The following is a 19094-nucleotide window of genomic DNA, read 5'->3' as shown; positions in this document are numbered from 1 at the left end:
TGCTTGGGGCTGTTTTTCTGCAAAGGGACCAGGACAACTGATCCGTGTAAAGGAAAGAATGAATGGGGCCATGTATCGTGAGATTTTGAGTGAACACCTCCTTCCATCAGCAAGGGCACTGAAGATGAAACATGGCTGGGTCTTTCAGCATGACAATGATCCCAAACACACCGCCCGGGCAACGAAGGAGTGGCTTCGTAAGAAGCATTTCAAGGTCCTGGAGTGGCCTAGCCAGTCTCCAGATCTCAACCCCATGGAAAATCTTTGGAGGGAGTTGAAAGTCCATGTTGCCTAGTGACAGCCCCAAAACATCACTGCTCTAGAGGAGATCTGCAAGGAGGAATGGGCCAAAATACCAGCAACAGTGTGTGAAAACCTTGTGAAGACTTACAGAAAATGTTTGACCTCTGTCATTGCCAACAAAGGATATATACCAAAGTATTGAGATGAACTTTTGATATTGACCAAATACTTATTTTCCACCATGATTTGCAAATAAATTCTTTAAAAATCAGACAATGTGATTTTCTGGATTTTTTCCCCCATTTTGTCTCTCATAGTTGAGGTATACCTATGATGAAAATTACAGGCCTCTCTCATCTTTTTAAGTGGGAGAACTTGCACAATTGATGGCTGACTAAATACTTTTTTGCCCCACTGTATCTCTGCCCGCCCCCCTTGCCATGGGTCTGATCACTCTGTGGGAACAGAAGACTGGCACTAAAGGCCGCTTCTCCTGCACATATAGTGAGAAAATGGATGAGTGACTGAAGTGGGGGAATGGAACTTCTGCTGTCAGGTTTCTAATCCCACACAGGGATCACTCTGTGGGACTGAGGAACTGGCAGCAGAAAAAGAAGTCATCTCCTTTAAGTTTACCTCTACTTCTGATTATTTGGTTTGCTGTTGTCTTCTTCAGGGATATTTTTTTACTTCTTTATTTTAATATTCTCCAGTGATCTCTCATCCAAAGAAGACAGCTCTGCTTAGCTCCAGAGCTCAGAAAAAGGGATTGGTGTCCTAGGAGTCCAGGAAATATCTCCCAAAGCCCCTGTATTTAAAAAATTACTCTTGTAGCATGCCAGATATTCTGCTGGGGAGTGAACTTGCTGCTGTAAAGCAAAACTGCAATCACTACTACACTCTCTCTGTGAGATATATTTTGGAAAAGGTGGGAAGCAATCAAGCAGTGGTAGATGGGCTGATTGGAGAAATCACTACTCTGGGGTAAACCACATAAGGAAATTTAAACCAATCCTCCTCCTCTTCCTTGTCCTCCTATCATCATTATCACAGTGCTATTGTGCAACTTTAGTAAGGTATGGTACAAATCACTTACACAGTAATTATAAGAATTCCACCCAGTGTAAACACAATTTAACAACCAAATCAAAAGCAACTCTTACAACTAAGATAAGTCCAAACACATGAATCATAGAGTTACACAGCTGGAATAGACCTAAGAGGCCATCAAATTCAACCCCCTGCACACTGCAGGATTCACTATCCCATCCCCAATAGAGGACCATTCAGCCTCTGTTTGAAAACCTCCAGTGAAGAGGAAGAAACCACTCTATGCGGTTAGCTATTCCATTGATTGACAGCCCTTAATGTCAATAAGTTCTTAATGTCTAATCTGTATCTATGTACATCCTTGAAGTTTCATCCTATTAGTTCTAGCCTTATCCTCCAGAACAAGTGAGAATAAGTTCAAACCCTCTACAGTGTGACTGCCCTTCAGATACTTGAAGACAGCCAATATGTCCCTTCTCAACTTTCTCTTCTGCAAGCTAAACATATTTAGGTCTTTTAACTGTTCCTTGTAGGACTTGGTCCCAATTCTTTCACCATCTTGATAGGCCTTCTCTGTATTTGCTCCAATTTATTAATGTATTTTTAAAGTGGGGTGTGCAGAACTGAATGCAATATTCTGAGTGAGGTCTAACCAAAGCAAAATAGGGGATAATTACTTCCTCCAATCTAGATTTCATGCCTCTCTTGTTGCTCTTCAAGATGTCATTGGGCTTCTTTGAAGTTTCATTACTCTGTTGGGACATGTTGAGCTTGTGATCCACTACTACACCCAAGTCCTTGCTTGTATGCTGTCCTTTCCTGGAGGCTCTGGAAGGCTAACAATCTCAACATAAAATAACACCCCCTCCAAATGCCAAACATATATTTTTAAAGAAGGCTAAAAAACAGGAAATAAAAATGTCCTGAGCCAGTGAACCTTGCCTCCAGTCATAATACATCCTCTTCCTGTACAAGACAGAACAGGTAGGACTTCAACATTTTTCTAAAGCCCAGGAAGAAACTCACCAAATCTCTTCTGGTAAGGAGTTACAAAAAGTGGCTGTGACTGCTGAAAGTGCCCACTTCTGAGCCCCTATCAGGTGGCAATCCTGTATGGATGGGATCTGGAGGGAGTTGATTTTCTTTGAGCTGGTTGGATGGACAGATAAGTGCAGGAGAAGGCAGTCTCTCAGATAGCTAAGTCCATGTACAGTAGAGCCATGTAGAGTCTTAAAGGTGACAACCAACACCTTGAATCACACCCAGAAGCTGACTTGCAATCAATGCAGCTCCTGAAATGGTGAGGTCAGCCAAATATATTGGAATACATCTGTTACTGTCTGGGTTGCTACACTCTGTACTAGCTGTAGCTTCTGAATCCTTTTCAAGGGCAGCTCCATGTAGAATGCATTATAGAAGTCCAAACAGGGAGGTGATTAGGGCATGAATGACTGTGAACAGATCATCCTGATCCTGGAAATATTGCAATTGATATATAAGATATATGCTACCCTAGCCAGAGCTACTGGCTACTGTAGCTACTGGCTACTGCAAATGCTACCCTAGCCAGAGCTACTATCTGTTCTTTGCGTAGGAGCTGGGAATTTAGGAGAACCTCCAGGCTGCAAACTATCTCTTAATGAGGGAGAACAACTCCATTCAGAGTCAAAGGTTGTATTTCCCTGGAGTCATTAGCTACACAAATCCAAAGTCACTTCATCTTGGAAGGTTTCAGTCAGAGTCTGTTCTTGCCATTCCTGACCTTGATAGCTTCAAAGTACCTGGACAGCACTTCCATCACATCACTTGCTTGTATGTATAAATGGGTATCATTAACATATTGATACTAAACCCCATGCTGACAAATTACCCTCTCCCTCAGTGGTTTTATATAAATGCTAAAAAGGAGTGGAGAGACAAACCAACCTTGAGACACTCCACAAAGATGAGGTTTCTAAGTAGATCTCTGACTGGAACTGCCTATTTGAGAAGGAGGACAACCATTACAGAACAGTGCTTCCCTCCTCCAATCCCTTGGAGATGGTCCAGAGGGATATCATGGTTGAGGGTATTGAAAGCCACTGAGAGATCAAGGAGGACCAGGAGACCTGTACTCCCCTGATCCTGGTCTCTCCATAGGTCATCCACAAGTGTGACCAATGTAGATTTTATACTGTACCCTGGCCTGAAACCTTTTTTTAAAATGTATTTTTAAAATTTTTGATTATAAAAAGAAGAAAAAAATACAAAAGTGCTTTAACATAAAAGTGAAAAAATACAAGGAGAAAAAAAGTGTTAATATATCATTATAACAATAAACACTTACAATTCTATATATGCTTATCTAATACAAATATTATTCAAGTACATATATATTTCTAAGAGAGTTATATGACTATCATGGGTTTTTTTAAAACCCAGTGTATTTTGTGTAAATGAGTCCCATATTTCATTATACTTGTCCATATAAAATCTATGTCTATAGGCAATCTGCTCATAAATGGCAAGTGCAATCAGGTTGTCAATCCATTGAATAATGGGGCCATATATTTATCTTTCCAATATCAGTCTTTTGGCCATAGTAAGGGCACAGAGAATCCATTTGTGTTGTCCAGTTGTCAAGTTCCATGTACTTGGTATATAGTTCAAAAGAATATTATCCTCTGAAAAATTTAGCTTTTGTCACACAATGACATTTATATAGTCCACTACTGTCTCCCAAGACTTTCTCCCAAAAGTATAGGACATTGTAAAAACATATGCTTTAAAGAGGCATTGCCCTTATTACATCTCCAACTAAATGCTGTTTTTGACAATTCTTTTATATACAGACATAGTTGAGTCCAATACATTCTAAATACTATTTTTTGTTGTATAACTCATAGTTTGAGATCCATTGAGACTCTTGCTATAGAAGTTAAGTCATTCTCCCATTGTCTAGGCAATGTAGAAACCTCTAATTCTTTATTCCACTCATCCTTTAGCATCTGCATATCAAATTGACTTACTGATAACAAATATATACTGTATACAAACTAATAGCAGGTTTTTTAGTTTTAAAGGATTTAATAAATTGTTCTAATATCTCAGGTGTCTCAGAAGCTATAAATGCTGCTGGTCCAAACAATGTTAACAAATGTTGTAACTGTCAATATTGCCATTTGGTTACATCTGATAGATGATATTTACCTCTTAACACAGCATATGTTAAAAATTCATCTTCATCATCTATCAGTTGCTCCAAAGTCAATATCCCTACTTCCATCCGATTTTTCCATATCACCACCTTTCCCCAATTTTTAAAGCTGGGTTTCCCCATAGAGTCAATTTGGCATGGAAAAAAGGTAAAATATTTTTTTATTAGGCAGTATGTTCCATAGCTTTCTAATTGATGGAATCGTTTCCAGAGATATTAGAGTTTTAGTGTATTTCAATCCTAATACTGTCCATCCAACCAAAGGTGTTATATATTTATATGCCAAAGTTGCCCAAATTGGAAAATTAACACCACTTGATGGCTTCCAGTATTTAACACTTAACAATAGGTAAGCATGGTGATATAGTTCCAGATTCGAAAGACCAAATCCTCCCCCATTAATTGATAATTGCATTTTCTGTAAAGATATTCTCAGAATTGAAGAACCCCAGAGAAATTTTCTAAACAAAGAATTTATTTTCTGAAAATATTTTCCAGATATAAAAACTGGAATTCCACCTTGGTCTGAAACCTGACTGCCAAAGGTCCAAATAATCTGCTTCCTCTGGACTCTGCACTTTCAGGGCCACCACTTTTTCCACAACCTTTCCTAAAAAAGCAAGGTTGGAGACAGATCTAAAGTTATCGAAAACAGTCAGATTGAGCAAAAGCTTCTTGGGCAGTGGGGTGTACCACAGCCTCTTTCTGAAGTGATGGAAACTCCCTTCACTCAGAGAAGCATTGATAACTGCTCACATCTAACTTCCTATCATTTCATGGGAGGGCTTAACCACTTGTAAAGGACAGGGTTCCAACTAGGAAGCCTGAGAACCAAATCTTGGCTGAACTGCCCACCAGATCCTTGGGAAACTCCAAGCACCCTCTATACAAGTCAGGTGCTGGGGCAGAACAATTTATCAGGCCCTTCCCCACTGTGGCACTGTGGAGGGGAGTTGCACTATAAAACTCTGGGAATCAGAGAGTGATTTATCCATGATAAGGGATAGAGTTCAATGCCCCACCCCACTTTCAGATCACATCAGGTCTGCTACAAAAACCAAATCTAGTGGGCATCAGATATGTTGGGCCAGGTCCATGGTTGTCATGGTGGCCATGAACTCCTGGGCTACTCCAGACCCCTTACCAAGGGAAGGCTGGTTGAAGTTCTCTATTAATACTAGCTGAGGAAACTCGACTGGCAACCCTGCAATCAAATTGAACAGCCCTGGCAGGGATGCCTCTGTGCAGCAGCGAAAATGGTACACGCAAGTGGTAAAACAACTGGGCAATCAGGCCCAATTGCACAAACAAGGTCTCACCTCCATTTATCTGTGGAATAGTGCTTCTTGACACCAGCAATCTCATGGATAACAACAGCTATTCTCCTCCCCTACCCAGGAATTGTGGCTGGTGCCAGACCCCAAAACATGTGGGCAAATTACAGAGAGAGGTACTCCTTCTTCCTCCCCCACCCAGATACAAGCCAGGTCTGCCTTCTTATCCATGATTAGATTGTGAATGAGGATGATTTTATTACAGACAGGCCCAGTATTTTATAGCAGTAGCTGGAGCCCCTGGACTTCAAGGATACATATTAAAAATGTGCTATGATATATGACATAATTAATATAAAACAGTTACTAAACTAGGAACCATCAGCATTAATGAGGGTAGGATAATGAACAGATTACACAGTAACACAATAAGATAGACGGTCTTTAAAGTCTTTTTTAAAAGCCATCAAACTTTCAGAAATGCAAATGCAACAAGGAGGTGATTTCAGAGTTACAATGCCAAGTTCCTGAAAACCCAGAACCTGGAGACCATGACCCTGGACCAGGGAACAGGAAGAAAATGCAACTCAGGAGAAATCAAGGAGCAAACAGGCAAGGACATCAACTGGGGCTGGAGAGAGAGGTATAAGGGGGGGCGAGTAACAAAAAATGTATCACAACAGAAACTCCACCACTTCTGTGCCTGCATGGGATATTGCCTGAAGACATGGCTTTGTCATCTGGCATGAGGATGTACTTTTAGGAAAATGAATGATGCTCTCCCACTGATTATATTTTTATGTTTTTAATAGTTTTATTGTTTTTAATAATTTTTGCAGTTATTTTTTGTTGATTTTGTAGTGTTTCCTGGATTTTTCAACTTTGTAAGCCACACAGAGTCGTTGTAGTGAGATGGATGCTGTATAAATTTAATAAATACATAAATAAATAAATAAATAAAGTGCAAGTATGAAAGGGCAGAGCATATTTTGTCATTTTGAGGTCATCATGGTTAGGAATGGATGCCTATGTAAAGAGGTTTGTTGGGATAAATAAGGACAAAACTGATACTGAGTGGGGGACACCAATAGTTTAAACTGGGCCCTGGCTCAAATAAGGATATAACTGTGATGGAATGGAATGAGAGGAGTCAAGGACAGAAGCACCTGCAAAGATGCCGTAACATACAGAGGCAAGAGTTCTGTATGATCATTGATAGTCAACTGCAGGGGGACCGTAGACTGCACCACCGGACCCGCTCGCAACAGTTGGGCATCTATCGTCTCTACTTCCATGAGTTTCTTCAAATCCACCATAGGTAACTGCCATTTTTGCACAGTTTGGTGTCAGGTTAAGCCCAAGAAATTCCACGAGACAGTTCTGGAACAGCTCAGTTACTTTATTAGCTCACATCTGCTAGACAGAATCTCGCCAGACTAACTCTAAACTCCCCAAGCCAGCAATTAAACACTATGAATTCCTTAGGGTGGTGCCAGTCTCATCTTCTTCGCTTTCCCATGCTCACGCTGTGGGCTGAGGAGACGCTTCTGTCCTTGACCCCTCTCATTCCATTCCATCACAATAACAAAACATGAGAATATTATGGAAGGTCCAGAAAAGCCCAAATAGCACTGTTCTGGACTAGGATCAGGGGACCGAGAGAGGAGTCATGAGCACTTGCCATGGGATTATTGCAGTAACTGAAGCGTGAAACCATCAAATTATACACAAAAAAGGTGTGGTCAGAAACTAATCAAATGAAAATTCTTGCTGTGATAAATGGTCTGCATGGAGGCACACTATTGTGTGATAGCTTAATACAAAACCTTCTGTCTCCATACTCCCACTTGCAGTTTGCTTCCGTCTTGCCACAGCCACCCCCATCTATACAACCACTATTTCTTACATGTTCAGGTGTTCAGGCTTCTGTCTCTCAGTCTCTACTCTTGCTATTACCTTCAAAGGCCACCAATTACAAAATCTTGCCAATCTTGTTCCTCTCTAATCTGTGAAAACTTGACATTTCTTGTAAAATTACTCAAGTATTATACTACTGTTTTGCATAAGGGCTAGTATAAGTGAAATAGCAAGCTGTGTTCCAAAAATGGAATTGTTTTCTTTAAGGCAGAATTATAAAGTAAAAGGCACTGGGACTGCTTGGTCTTGTCCATAGGAAACACCTCAGGTTCTTAGACATCTTTTCCACTTACTGTGAAGTTTTTGAAGTTTTCTCCTTCTTCTTACCTTTTTCCTTTGATAGACCAAGCCCATGCTGTAATGTTCAGCTTGCCTTGTTTAGTAGGCATGGATTTGCAAGTGTCTGGGTTCACCTCATATCAGTGTGCATCATTTTTTTTCTCCCTACTGCTTTACTGTTCCTTGCTCAATGTCACACAGAATGTCACAAAGAAGGTAGACTGTTTCATGTTCACAGTGTCAGTTAAAGTTGAAGTCATCAATCTAGAACTCATTTCTCATCTTCAAGTTTCTATAATCCTAATTTTGCTTCAAAACAGAACATATATGACCACCACAATAATAGTAGTAGTTAATTTTGGCATTTGTAGAACAAAAGTATGCCAGTCACTGTTCTGATGTCCAAAGAAAAATACAGGATTGGTTTTGTATTGTTATTGTTGTAGTTGCTTTTATTCTACTGGGAAAAAAGTCCTTTTTGTGAGCACTTTATATTTTGATTATATCTGGAACTATTGCATGTATAGAAAAACATGTTCTAAATGTTCAGTAGTCCTTTCAATCTCTAAATATCCATTGTCAATATGAATAATACTGCCAAAGTAGCATTACTGAAAACATATTTTGTAAATGACTCTACAATAAATTATATTTTAGAATGAGTCTATCTTGTTCCTTTAAGTATAGAACTGTATAAGGTATTTAGATTTTACTGCCCAGTGTGTACTTTTGATTTACTTCAGCCCCCCACCCAAATATCATATACTATTCTTGCTACAAATGTCTTTTCTTTAAGTCAATTAGATATTTATTTCAAAACATACCAAAAAGTTGAGGAATTCTACCTAGGGGACTGATTAACATCTCCTTCCCCAATCAAATGTTGACAGAATACTTTAGTATCTGATTCAGGGCAGATATATTTCCAGTTTACTTAAATTTACCTCTGTTAATACTTTTAACTCTTAACTGTGTTCCATCTGCTATCACAATGATTCCAGAAGAAACAACATCTTACTTCTAATTGCAAGCAAATGATGTATCTATATGGCTGTTGGTAGAGAAAATTAACTGCTGATCTGAGAAAAAAAACTTGGAGAGAGGTAAGAACCTGACATCTTGAGAAATACATTTTAAAGGGATATATTTGGCCAGTAGATCAGATGTTATTAATTTAGAAGATGAGTGGGTGTAATCATGAAAATTCTACTATACCCAAATGAGCAGACATTGTGAGTCCTATAGTACTTTTGGAGGGAATACCTGCACTAACTGCCATTGTTCTGAAGAGAAACTGTCATTCTTTAATAGCTGCCACTTTTCCGTCACAAAGGAAAAGGCCAACTGACTTGTCTCTCAGATCCCCACAGCCGCTTGGTTTCTCCTTGCAGTGAAGCCACCTCCTCCTCCCCCAACTAATCTGGCACTGTCCATTTCAGCACCATCGAGGGGAGGAAGGAGGGTACCTGCCACAAAAGAAAGCCCCGCCTTCTCGGCCCCCTATTGTGTGATGGTGTTTCACAGGCACAGCTCTGCTGTAAATAGGTTCCATGCTTTTCAACTTTTTCAATTAGAGAGATGGGAGCTGCTTTTGGCACTCTCCTAAAATCCCTGCAAAAGGTAGAATCTTTGAGGCCCCTCACTTTGTCACTTCTTTGTCTGTAGAAGAAGATTGGAGAGGTAGGATTCAAACTCTGTCTGAAACAGTTAAGGCAGGACCTGTAAAACCTCTTGCTCTGAGCTCCTTTGGGAGGGAGGGCTGTTTCTAGGTAGAGAATACATTCATTTTGAAGAGCTAAGAAATAATATTTGAAGAAACAATCTCCTGCTCAGTCATGTTTGTTGACATACTTCTCTCACTTAAATGCTTGCTTTCTAGCTGAGAAATCTTAATTTATAACTTGTAAATTAAACCTCCAGGATTATTTCAAATATCCCTTTCCTAGGCCATTGACATCAATGCCTGTCTTTCTCTAACTAAATATGATGAAATATTTCATCCTAACCTTTGCTTCCTTCCTTCCTTTGGAATGTTCAAATATAATAATCATGATTAAGTATTATTTGTTATATTTTTGATCTGGCCAATAAATGAATAATGTCTAAACATGATTAAAACATTCGTTACATCTAAGGGTTGCCCCTAACTTAGGATTCTATAGAGTTTGTGGTGCTTTTTTCAGTTTATTTTTCTCTTTATACATCTTTCTAAAGCCTGAAAAGCTTCCTCGATAATGTTTACATTTTTTAATCTCTGAAACTTGGGTGTGTTATAGGAAATCAATGTAATTTAGTTAATCAAGGAGAAGGTAAGGCTAACTGCACATTCCAAGTCTATGAATACCCATGCCCATGAGTTATAAGTTCATTTCAAATGTTTAATGGATAAACTGATGCATGTATCTATTTCATCTTGATTACACCCGTTTTTGCAAGGTGATTTCTAAATAATTTATAATAGAAAAACAATTACAGATAATATTTTAGGGTGAGTGACATACATTCCAGAGGAACCAAGATGGGGTGGGGAAGATGGGAGGGGACCACTTTCATTCTCTCTACTGTCACAGAAACTATTTTGCAAAGGAAATAAGAAAAATTATGGCAGCGCTGACACATCAATTCTTCTTTTGCACAAATTTTGTTAATTTTCCAACAAAATAAATGCAAAGCTTAAACATTTTGAAATGCAAATCTCCCTAATATGAATAAATTATTATTATTTATTCTGATAGTTTTCTGTTTAACCAGCATGAAAAAGGAGTATGACTCCTAATAAAGGAAGAATGTGAATTTAAAATTTTGCACTGTGTGTAGCATGGTTTTGTTTTAGTTTCTATACACATAATTAACCAAAAAGTTCTGACTTCTCTAGATTAACATTACATCCAAGTGTTATTTAGAATGCAGGCAATGTATCAGCAATTGCAGGAATGGAGTCTATTGTGGAGAGGAGTAACAGCCAAAGTTGTAGAAATTTAAGGCACATTTTTTTTGCTTTTATTAAATGACCACCAAATGGAAAAACTCACTCTGATTTGTTGGCATTTGGATTTTGTAAAGGGTTGAAATGGAAACCTTCAGAATCAAGGAACGTTGTTTAGCCCTTAAACCAGTGGTTCTTAAACTGCTTGACTCAATTATCCCTTTTCCTGGTCTTGAATAATGTCATTAACCCCGCCAGACTCTGTTGTTTTACACAAATGTCTCAGCAGTGGAAATCCCCAACTGGATCCTTAGCTCACAAACAAGCAATTACAAATTGCTCCATTACTCCCAGGATATGCCCAAATTATTGGGCATAATTACTCCCAGTTTAAGAACTACCTCTACTTTCCCAAAAAATGGTGGTGGGGAGAGCCAAAATTTCTGCCCCACTCTTCTGGAAAGCTCTGAACATCACAAATAAACATGGAGAGGGAACTGTATCCATGGGCCATGCATTGTCCAGCCCTGATCTAAGCACTCCTTTTTTTAAAAAAAGCTCAGTTGTCTTATATAATAATGCAAACCAGAATGCTACATATACAATTAGTGTATGTTGTAGCTTATACAAAAAAGAACCACGAGTAGCTATAAGAAGATAAAGTGGAAAACATTCCCCAAAATTTCAAAAAGAAGAAATTCCAAGTGGCTTTCAGAACAAGCTATCATGACAGCTAGGGAAAGAGGGAAGATGAAAGCCTTGGTCAACAAGGAGGGCATATGATGACTGAATGCACACTTTTAATGACATCAAAAAAGGAAAAGGAAAGATATCATAGTTAAGAATGTAAACAAGAAGTAGAACATAACAACAAAAGGAAAATGTAAGATTTTTAAAGAATTTCAGAGAAATCACAATAGGATAGAAATACTGAAGAGTTGTCACAGAAGAAATTTAAAGAGGCAAATGAGGTTCTGAAATTGACAGAACATGCAAGTTGGTGTTTGTGGTTGGAGACTGGACTGCCAAAGTTAGAAAGAGGAAAGTAGAAAACATAGTTGAACTGTATGGCCTAAGAAAAAGAAATGAAGCAGGAGAACAAGTTATATATTTCTGCCAATCCAATAATTTCTTCACTACTAACACAGTTTTCAAACAAACAAAACAATGCCTGTATATATGGACATCATCAGATGGAGAATACAGAAATCAAACTGGCTTTTTAAAATCAAATTATTGGTAAAAAGAGGTAGAAGAGCTCAGTGATAACAGCAAAGTCATGGCCAGGGGCTGACTAAGGAACAGATCATGAATTGCTCATGTGTAAATTCCAGGTCAAGCTAAAGTGGAAGAACAGCCAACCTGTTTCCACAATATGATCTTGAGCATATTCCTCCATTTTCAAGAAGAACATCAGGAACCGCTTTGAAGTCCTGAACCTCACTGATGAAAACCAGAGAGACTGTGGAATGAACTCAAAGAAGTTGTTAAGAGCAAGAATCAGAAGAAAGAAAACTGGATGTCAGAACAGATGGTGGAAAAAGAGAGAAGCCAAACCCAAGAAAGACAAAGTTCCCAGGAAAGAACTTAAACAATTTTAGAGAGCTATTAGAAAAAACTTGAAGCAGTATTAAATGAGCTACATACCAATATCAAAGAAATGAGACTTAACAGAGTGTACAAACTATTCTACAATATATCTAATTTATAACACTTAGTATAATCCAATACAGATTGGAGCCCTATGTGGAAAGGAAGATAGCAGATGTTCAAGCTGCTTTTAGAAAAGGCAGAGGAACATTATTGCTGATGCTCGCTGGATAACTGAGAATGCCAAAAAATACTAAAAAGTAGTCAATATGTTCTTTATTGATTAAAGAAATCTCTTTGATTGCATCAACCATATAAAGCTGTGGAATGTCCTTAGGAAAATGGGAATCCCAGAACATCTAGTTGTCCTCATGAGAAACCTATGAATAGATCAGAAAGTCCATATAGACCGACAGTTCCTGGTCAGCAAAGGAGTGAGACAAGACTGTATACTCTCTCCTTATTTATTCAACCTACATGCTGAATATATATTGAGAGAGGCTTGATTGGAATAAGATGAGTGTGGTTTGAAAACTGGAGGAAAAAACATCAATAACCATCATTATGCTGTTAACATTACTCTGACAATGAGGTGAAAATGCAAATGATCTGTAAGCTTTAATAGTGAAAGTCAAGGAGCACAGTGAAAAAAATAGGACTACAGTTAAATATAAAGAAGACCAAACTATTGACAACAGGTACAGCAGCCATCCTTAGAACTGACAATGAAGGTATTGAAGGAGTAGATAGCTTTTACCTTTCAGGATTGATTATCAACAGTAAAGGAACCAACAATCAAGAAATATGTCACAAACTAGGACTTAGTAGGGTAGCAAAGAAGTCCTTGGGCATGATATTCAGATGCAGGATGTGTCTATATCTACAAAGATCAGAATCATGTGGGCAATGATCTTCCTTGTGACACTCTATTGAAGCAAAATTTGGACTTTGAACATGCATGATAAAAAGAGTATTGATGCTTTTGAACATTTGCCTTTGAGTATTGATGCTATTAGAAAAGACTCTTGAACGTATAATGGATAGCCAAGAAAATAAACAAATGATCATACAACAAACCAATCCAGAGTTCTCACTTAAGGCACAAATGATTTTCAGCACATTATGCAAAGGCTTAGCTCTCTCGAGAAGTCCATAATGCTGGAAAAGGTGGAAAAAACAGAGAAGAAGATTCAATTGAGCTGAATGGACTCAACTGGGTGCACCGCTTACATGCCAGATCATCCTGGATACGGTCAGGGACAGATCATCCTGAAGAAGGTCTATTTATGTGGCTGCTGACACTAAATTGATGGCACATAATAAAAATCAGTCAGAGAAGAAATCTGATAGAGGCAAATGAGGTTAAAGGAAGATGGAAAGACTGTTGTGAGAGGTATTTCTCATAGTGATAAAAGGAAAGGCAGTTACCCAAATAATGAATAGATGAAAACTGCCCTGGCTGCACAAAAGAGGCAGGTCTACCCTCTTCTGCATCAGAAATGCATAATGAAGTGAACAAGGGTTTGCTGCCATAGATTGCCTATATATAGGTGTCATATTTGAAAATAGAATACTTGCTGGAATTGTGTTGTACCCTTAATTGTCCTTCTAATAAAAGTTAAATTCTTGTTCCATGATTTAACTGTTTCCAGTCTGGACTATAAAAAGGGAAGAGTGACTTCTATTCTGAACCCTTTGACAAATCAAATTATGGAATCAAGAAAGAGGTGTAAGAAGAAAATATGTTCAGGAACTGATTCCCTTAGAAAATGATGTACTGAGAAAATACAGACAGGCGGTTGTCAAATAAGAAAGCAGCAGAGGCAGATGGAATATCCCCTGAATTGTTTAAACCTGCAAGAGAAGAGGCCATCAACAGTATAAAACAAGATTGCATGGCTTGGAAGAACTGGGTTTTGGAGATGGTTACTAAGAGTACTTTGCACTATATGAAACATCCCCAGTCGTGGACCAAATAAAAGATGTCTACTCCTTGAAACAATGATGGGCAAGCAGAAACTCAGGTAATCTGGGTATATGTAATGTGAATGGATAGTAAATTATTATATATATATATATATATATATATATATATATATATATATATATATAATTATGGTTGGCAAGGAAGTAGAAAATGGGAAGATAATGGAAAAGAAGGATGGATGAAATCAATTACTGGACATGGTCAGAATGGCAATTACCAAGAACTGATAACAGCTGAACTTCAAATAAGGAGTCAGCACATCTTTAAAAGCTTTATGGAAATTGCCTGAGAACACATCAGCCCTGGGGAGGTTCCTGGTTTTAATATTTTAATATTCTTCATCTAAAAAAAATGCATCAGAAAAATGCTTTGCTGACTTTAATGAAAAAGTTAAACAAAGAACAAAACCTAGGTAAAAATCAAGCCAATCTACAAAAGGAGGAGGGTCATAACAAGAGTCCTTGTCTCAGACTCTCTGTTAAAAGTCTGAACCATCTGATAGAAATCTGGGAGAGATTAGAGTGAAAAAACAAGACTGAACCCACTCCTTCACCACCAGCTAAGCTAATTGGTCATCCTACATATAGCATGAAGAACAATACAGTTCTTTTTTGGCAGATTTTCAAAATAGCAGCTTCCATTTTTGAAATTGCTTACTGAGATTTACTAAATCCTTTGTTTTTCTGGCTAATTTAATTTCCCATTCTGCTTGCATCTGTAACATTCACAAAGATTTGAATTAGAGTTAATGTCTCCTTTTCCATTTGAAAACACTAATATTGGAATGCCTCATGGTTTTAAAAGCTCAGCAGTTTATATGATATGACTGCTGGTCTGACTATATTTTGTGCCTAATTAGCAGTTTGAATGGGAAGCCCCAGTGCTATCTGGTCTCAGTTTCTGCCAATGTACCTGTAATCAGTCTAACAATTTAAGTGATACAGTAGATCCTGAAGGGACTTGTATCTTGAATCCATTATAGGTTAGAGCTGAACAGTTGTTTAATTTTTGTAAAATTTGGGCATTTCATGAGTAATATATCCATTTTAAACTGTTTTAATTGTTTGCATAGTTTTATAAACCATGTTGAGCTTTTTTTTTAATAGGAAGTGGAATACAAATGTAATAAATAAACGTATTTATAACATCCCTGGGTGGTTTCATAATGGGGGAATGTTATCCCTAGCTTTTGTGTGCTAGTAAGGCAGATTTCATAGAGTTATTGTAGGGCATGATCCTATTTCCCATTCTAGATTTTCCTTGAGTAAAAGTTTGAACAGCAATTTGGATTTCAGGACATTCTGTCTTGGAATTCATTGGTCAACATAGCAAATTGTTTAATTATGGGTGCTTGTGGGCCATTCTGAGTTCCAAAGGTTTACCTGCCTCATTAATTTTTGTTTGATATCTGTAATAGTTTCATGTCAACTGGTTGATCTGCTTTGAAACTGATCAGCCAATGCTTGATCTTTCTTTCAGCAATTCTCTTAGCTTTGTGCAGTTTGGGTGGTTTATTATTATCTCTTCAGGCAGTGGGGAGCTAAGCTTACTCAGAGGGCTGCCTGTTCTTTGGGAGGCAAAGTGTAAAGCTTATAACTTTGCCTTGCTCAGTGTTTCTTTTCATTTTCCTTTCAAGTGAATGCCTTGAAATATTTGGGTGAAATGAGGGTTAAATAGGGGCTATGGGGTGCTTTTTATTAGTGGGCAGAAGAAATAAAGAACTAGGCAGCTATTGAAGCTTAGCTAGCTAGATTCTTGATTGGCATTAATCCCAAAGACACAACCTATCCTGCTTCTAAAATGTGAGTATGAGTACAGGTGGAAAGAACACATTAAAGAATTACAGTACTGACCTTGGCTTAATAATGGGTTGTTATCTCAGGTGAAGATTAGTGGTTAATTTTTTTATTCATTTGCAATGTTTAATTTTTAATTGGGATGAGATTTTCATTATTAAGAGAGGGACTGCTTATGTTGCTAGTTAAGTCTGTCAATCTTTACACCCTTTGTTGATTAGGAGAGCCGAGGATTTAGAGATGGGTTTATAGAAAAGGGGTGAATTATGGAATGAAAATATATTTCATAGTATTTTAAGAGACAGTGATAAATTGTTAATGTTGTATGAACTTGCTGAGGATGAAGGGGGAAGTTTCTGCTTCTTACTACTTTTATTTTTCTTTTTCTTTTTCTTTGCACAACATCATCAGTTGGGAAGCCTGCAATTCATTAGATTAACCAGGAGAGAGTTGAATATTATGTAGCTGATTTCTAGCTATCTGTCTTGAGGATCTGTTGCCACACTCAGGTTCTCAGGAAAACATATTTCTTCACATTCTGGGGGCAAAATATACCATATATTTAGCAACAACGTGAGATTCTCCACACAATGCATGTCTTCTGAATCATAGTTTCAGTCAGAATGAGATTTTACCTTTGATTGCCCTTTTCCAGAGTCAGAAGGGGATGGGGAATTTACTTTTAAGAAGCCAAGCCTCCCACTTTAAGTCCAATATTTTTACTGCATTTGTACACAGTATAGCTTAAAAGAGGAATGCTCTCTAACATTGCAAATATACTGATAATGGTGACCCCTGTGGATCACTGCTATTTTTGGTAAGCATCTCATGATGGCAGTGAAAGAGAAATGTATGTCTTCAGCATTCAGATCATGCCTGTGGCTTCTTTTCTGAAGTGGCTGATGCCATATCACTGGTTTGTAGAATTCACCATTATTCCTCTAGATGCTTGTCCATGAAAATCACCTAACTCAGGAGAACAGCTAGACAGCTGAAGATTCTGTAGACTCAGAAGCACTGAATGTGAGAAATGGTGTTCCACTGTTTCCTGGATATTGATTCTCATATGCCAAAAGCCTGACAAATTGCTCACAGCTCTTGTTCATATTCTGCTGTGTACTTCAGCAACTAGTATGTCCAATGCTGTAGGTCACCCAGCTCTGCCAGTTTGGCTGGTATTCTCCCAACGTGTGTTGATTGGACTGCCAATAGTGGCATTTTGGGATCCATTGTTTTTCCTCAAACCCCAAGCATCCTTTGTGCTCGAAGAGAATGTGTGAGTGATGCAGACAGCCTCAGGCACTGCCTTCATCATATTCTTTCCTTCTCTGGGGATCACAGGTGAGCAGGGACCCACCCAGCCACCATTCTTTATCATACTATTGATTACATTCATTTTTGCTCATGTGCAGAATTGGATTATGGACTATGTCTTCCACCTGAACCCTATGTCTTCCACCAGCTTCTATGCTTTTTCTTTAGAGGTCCAGTGATGCTGATTTCTGCTGTTGTCTCTACAATCAACCATCTCTACTATGAGAGAGACAAACACCTACCATGATTACTTCAGATGTCAAGAAGAAGGGCATTTGTGGCTCTGCCCACTACAACTGAGCCAACCACTTTTCCGTGGCTGTCTGGCCCAGGAGCGTGTTACCTCTCCTGCTTAAAATAGTGTGTGATGGCCATGATTTCAATGTGAATTAAAGGCCCATAAACTATATTATGCATTGACTCTGACAACTTCTGTCATGCTTAAGCACCAGCTGCTTAATGTTAACATGTTATAAATAACCAATGTGGTTGGTTATTTTAAAAGGAAGGTTGAGAGAGAGAGAAACTCCTGATACATCCTTGCCACCTAACATCTGTGCCCCTAGTATACATATTGGTGGGCAATAAACAGTCCACATCCCACAAAACAGACCCATGCAGCCCACTGTGAGGGTGGCTGCCCCTCTGATCTCCCCTTCAGACCTTGATTCGGTTGATTGATTGAGTGCTGGGAGCTGAATTACTGTGGGGAAGTTTCTTTCTAAAAATATTAAATGTAGGATCATTATATGTTCACTCCCACGGCAGCTTCACTCCAAACAATGGAGCTGGAGAAAAGGAAGTTCAGAGTTGTTCCACTTCCAGTCACAAGGTCAGCCTCTGTTGAGAAATCACCCAGTGATGCAATAGAGTAATTCCTATGGGAACAGCACCTTGTGCAATAGTTATTTAATGCATGGAGCTGTGCTGATAACCAGAGAAAGCTGATTGGAGAAGAGATGTCTATATGTATCAGAGAAGAGAGTAAACTAATCACCTAATCATGTGATGCATGAAGACAGCCAAACAGGATTATTTTGTAATTGAGTTACTTAATACTGTATATAGTGGCAAGTAACAGCCTGTTTTTATACAACAAGCTCTTACAATTCCAGCAAGAAATTAGACTCTGGGAATTTTCTTCAAAGCTTTCTATAGGGAATGAAACTGAAGAAAATATAACTCCTTTTAATTTCAGATACTTCAAAAAGCAGGAGTGCATCAATATCAATTCTTTGGTAGGAATCTTTTGCAGCTAAAAGAAAAAGAAAACTCTTTTGATACTTTATACAGGAACAAATTTATTACTGTATATGCTTTCATGGATCACAATGCACTAGTTGATACATGGAATGTTGTTATAAATAAATAAATAAATACATAAATATGAATACATATGCATCCAGCCTGAAGTATTAAGGGAATGTGTCTGTTGCATAGCTGGTACACTTGGCCTGGCTTTGTCTTCAGCATCTGGAGTGCTTGTGGCAATGCAGCAGCTCAACTCTCATTTCTCTTGAAA

The sequence above is a fragment of the Python bivittatus genome, unplaced genomic scaffold (genome assembly GCF_059951505.1).
Source record: "Python bivittatus isolate LINGU-HERP-01145 unplaced genomic scaffold, Pbiv_v1 ctg000480_np1212, whole genome shotgun sequence".
Classification (NCBI taxonomy): domain Eukaryota; kingdom Metazoa; phylum Chordata; class Lepidosauria; order Squamata; family Pythonidae; genus Python; species Python bivittatus.
This window is presented reverse-complemented; position numbering follows the sequence as displayed.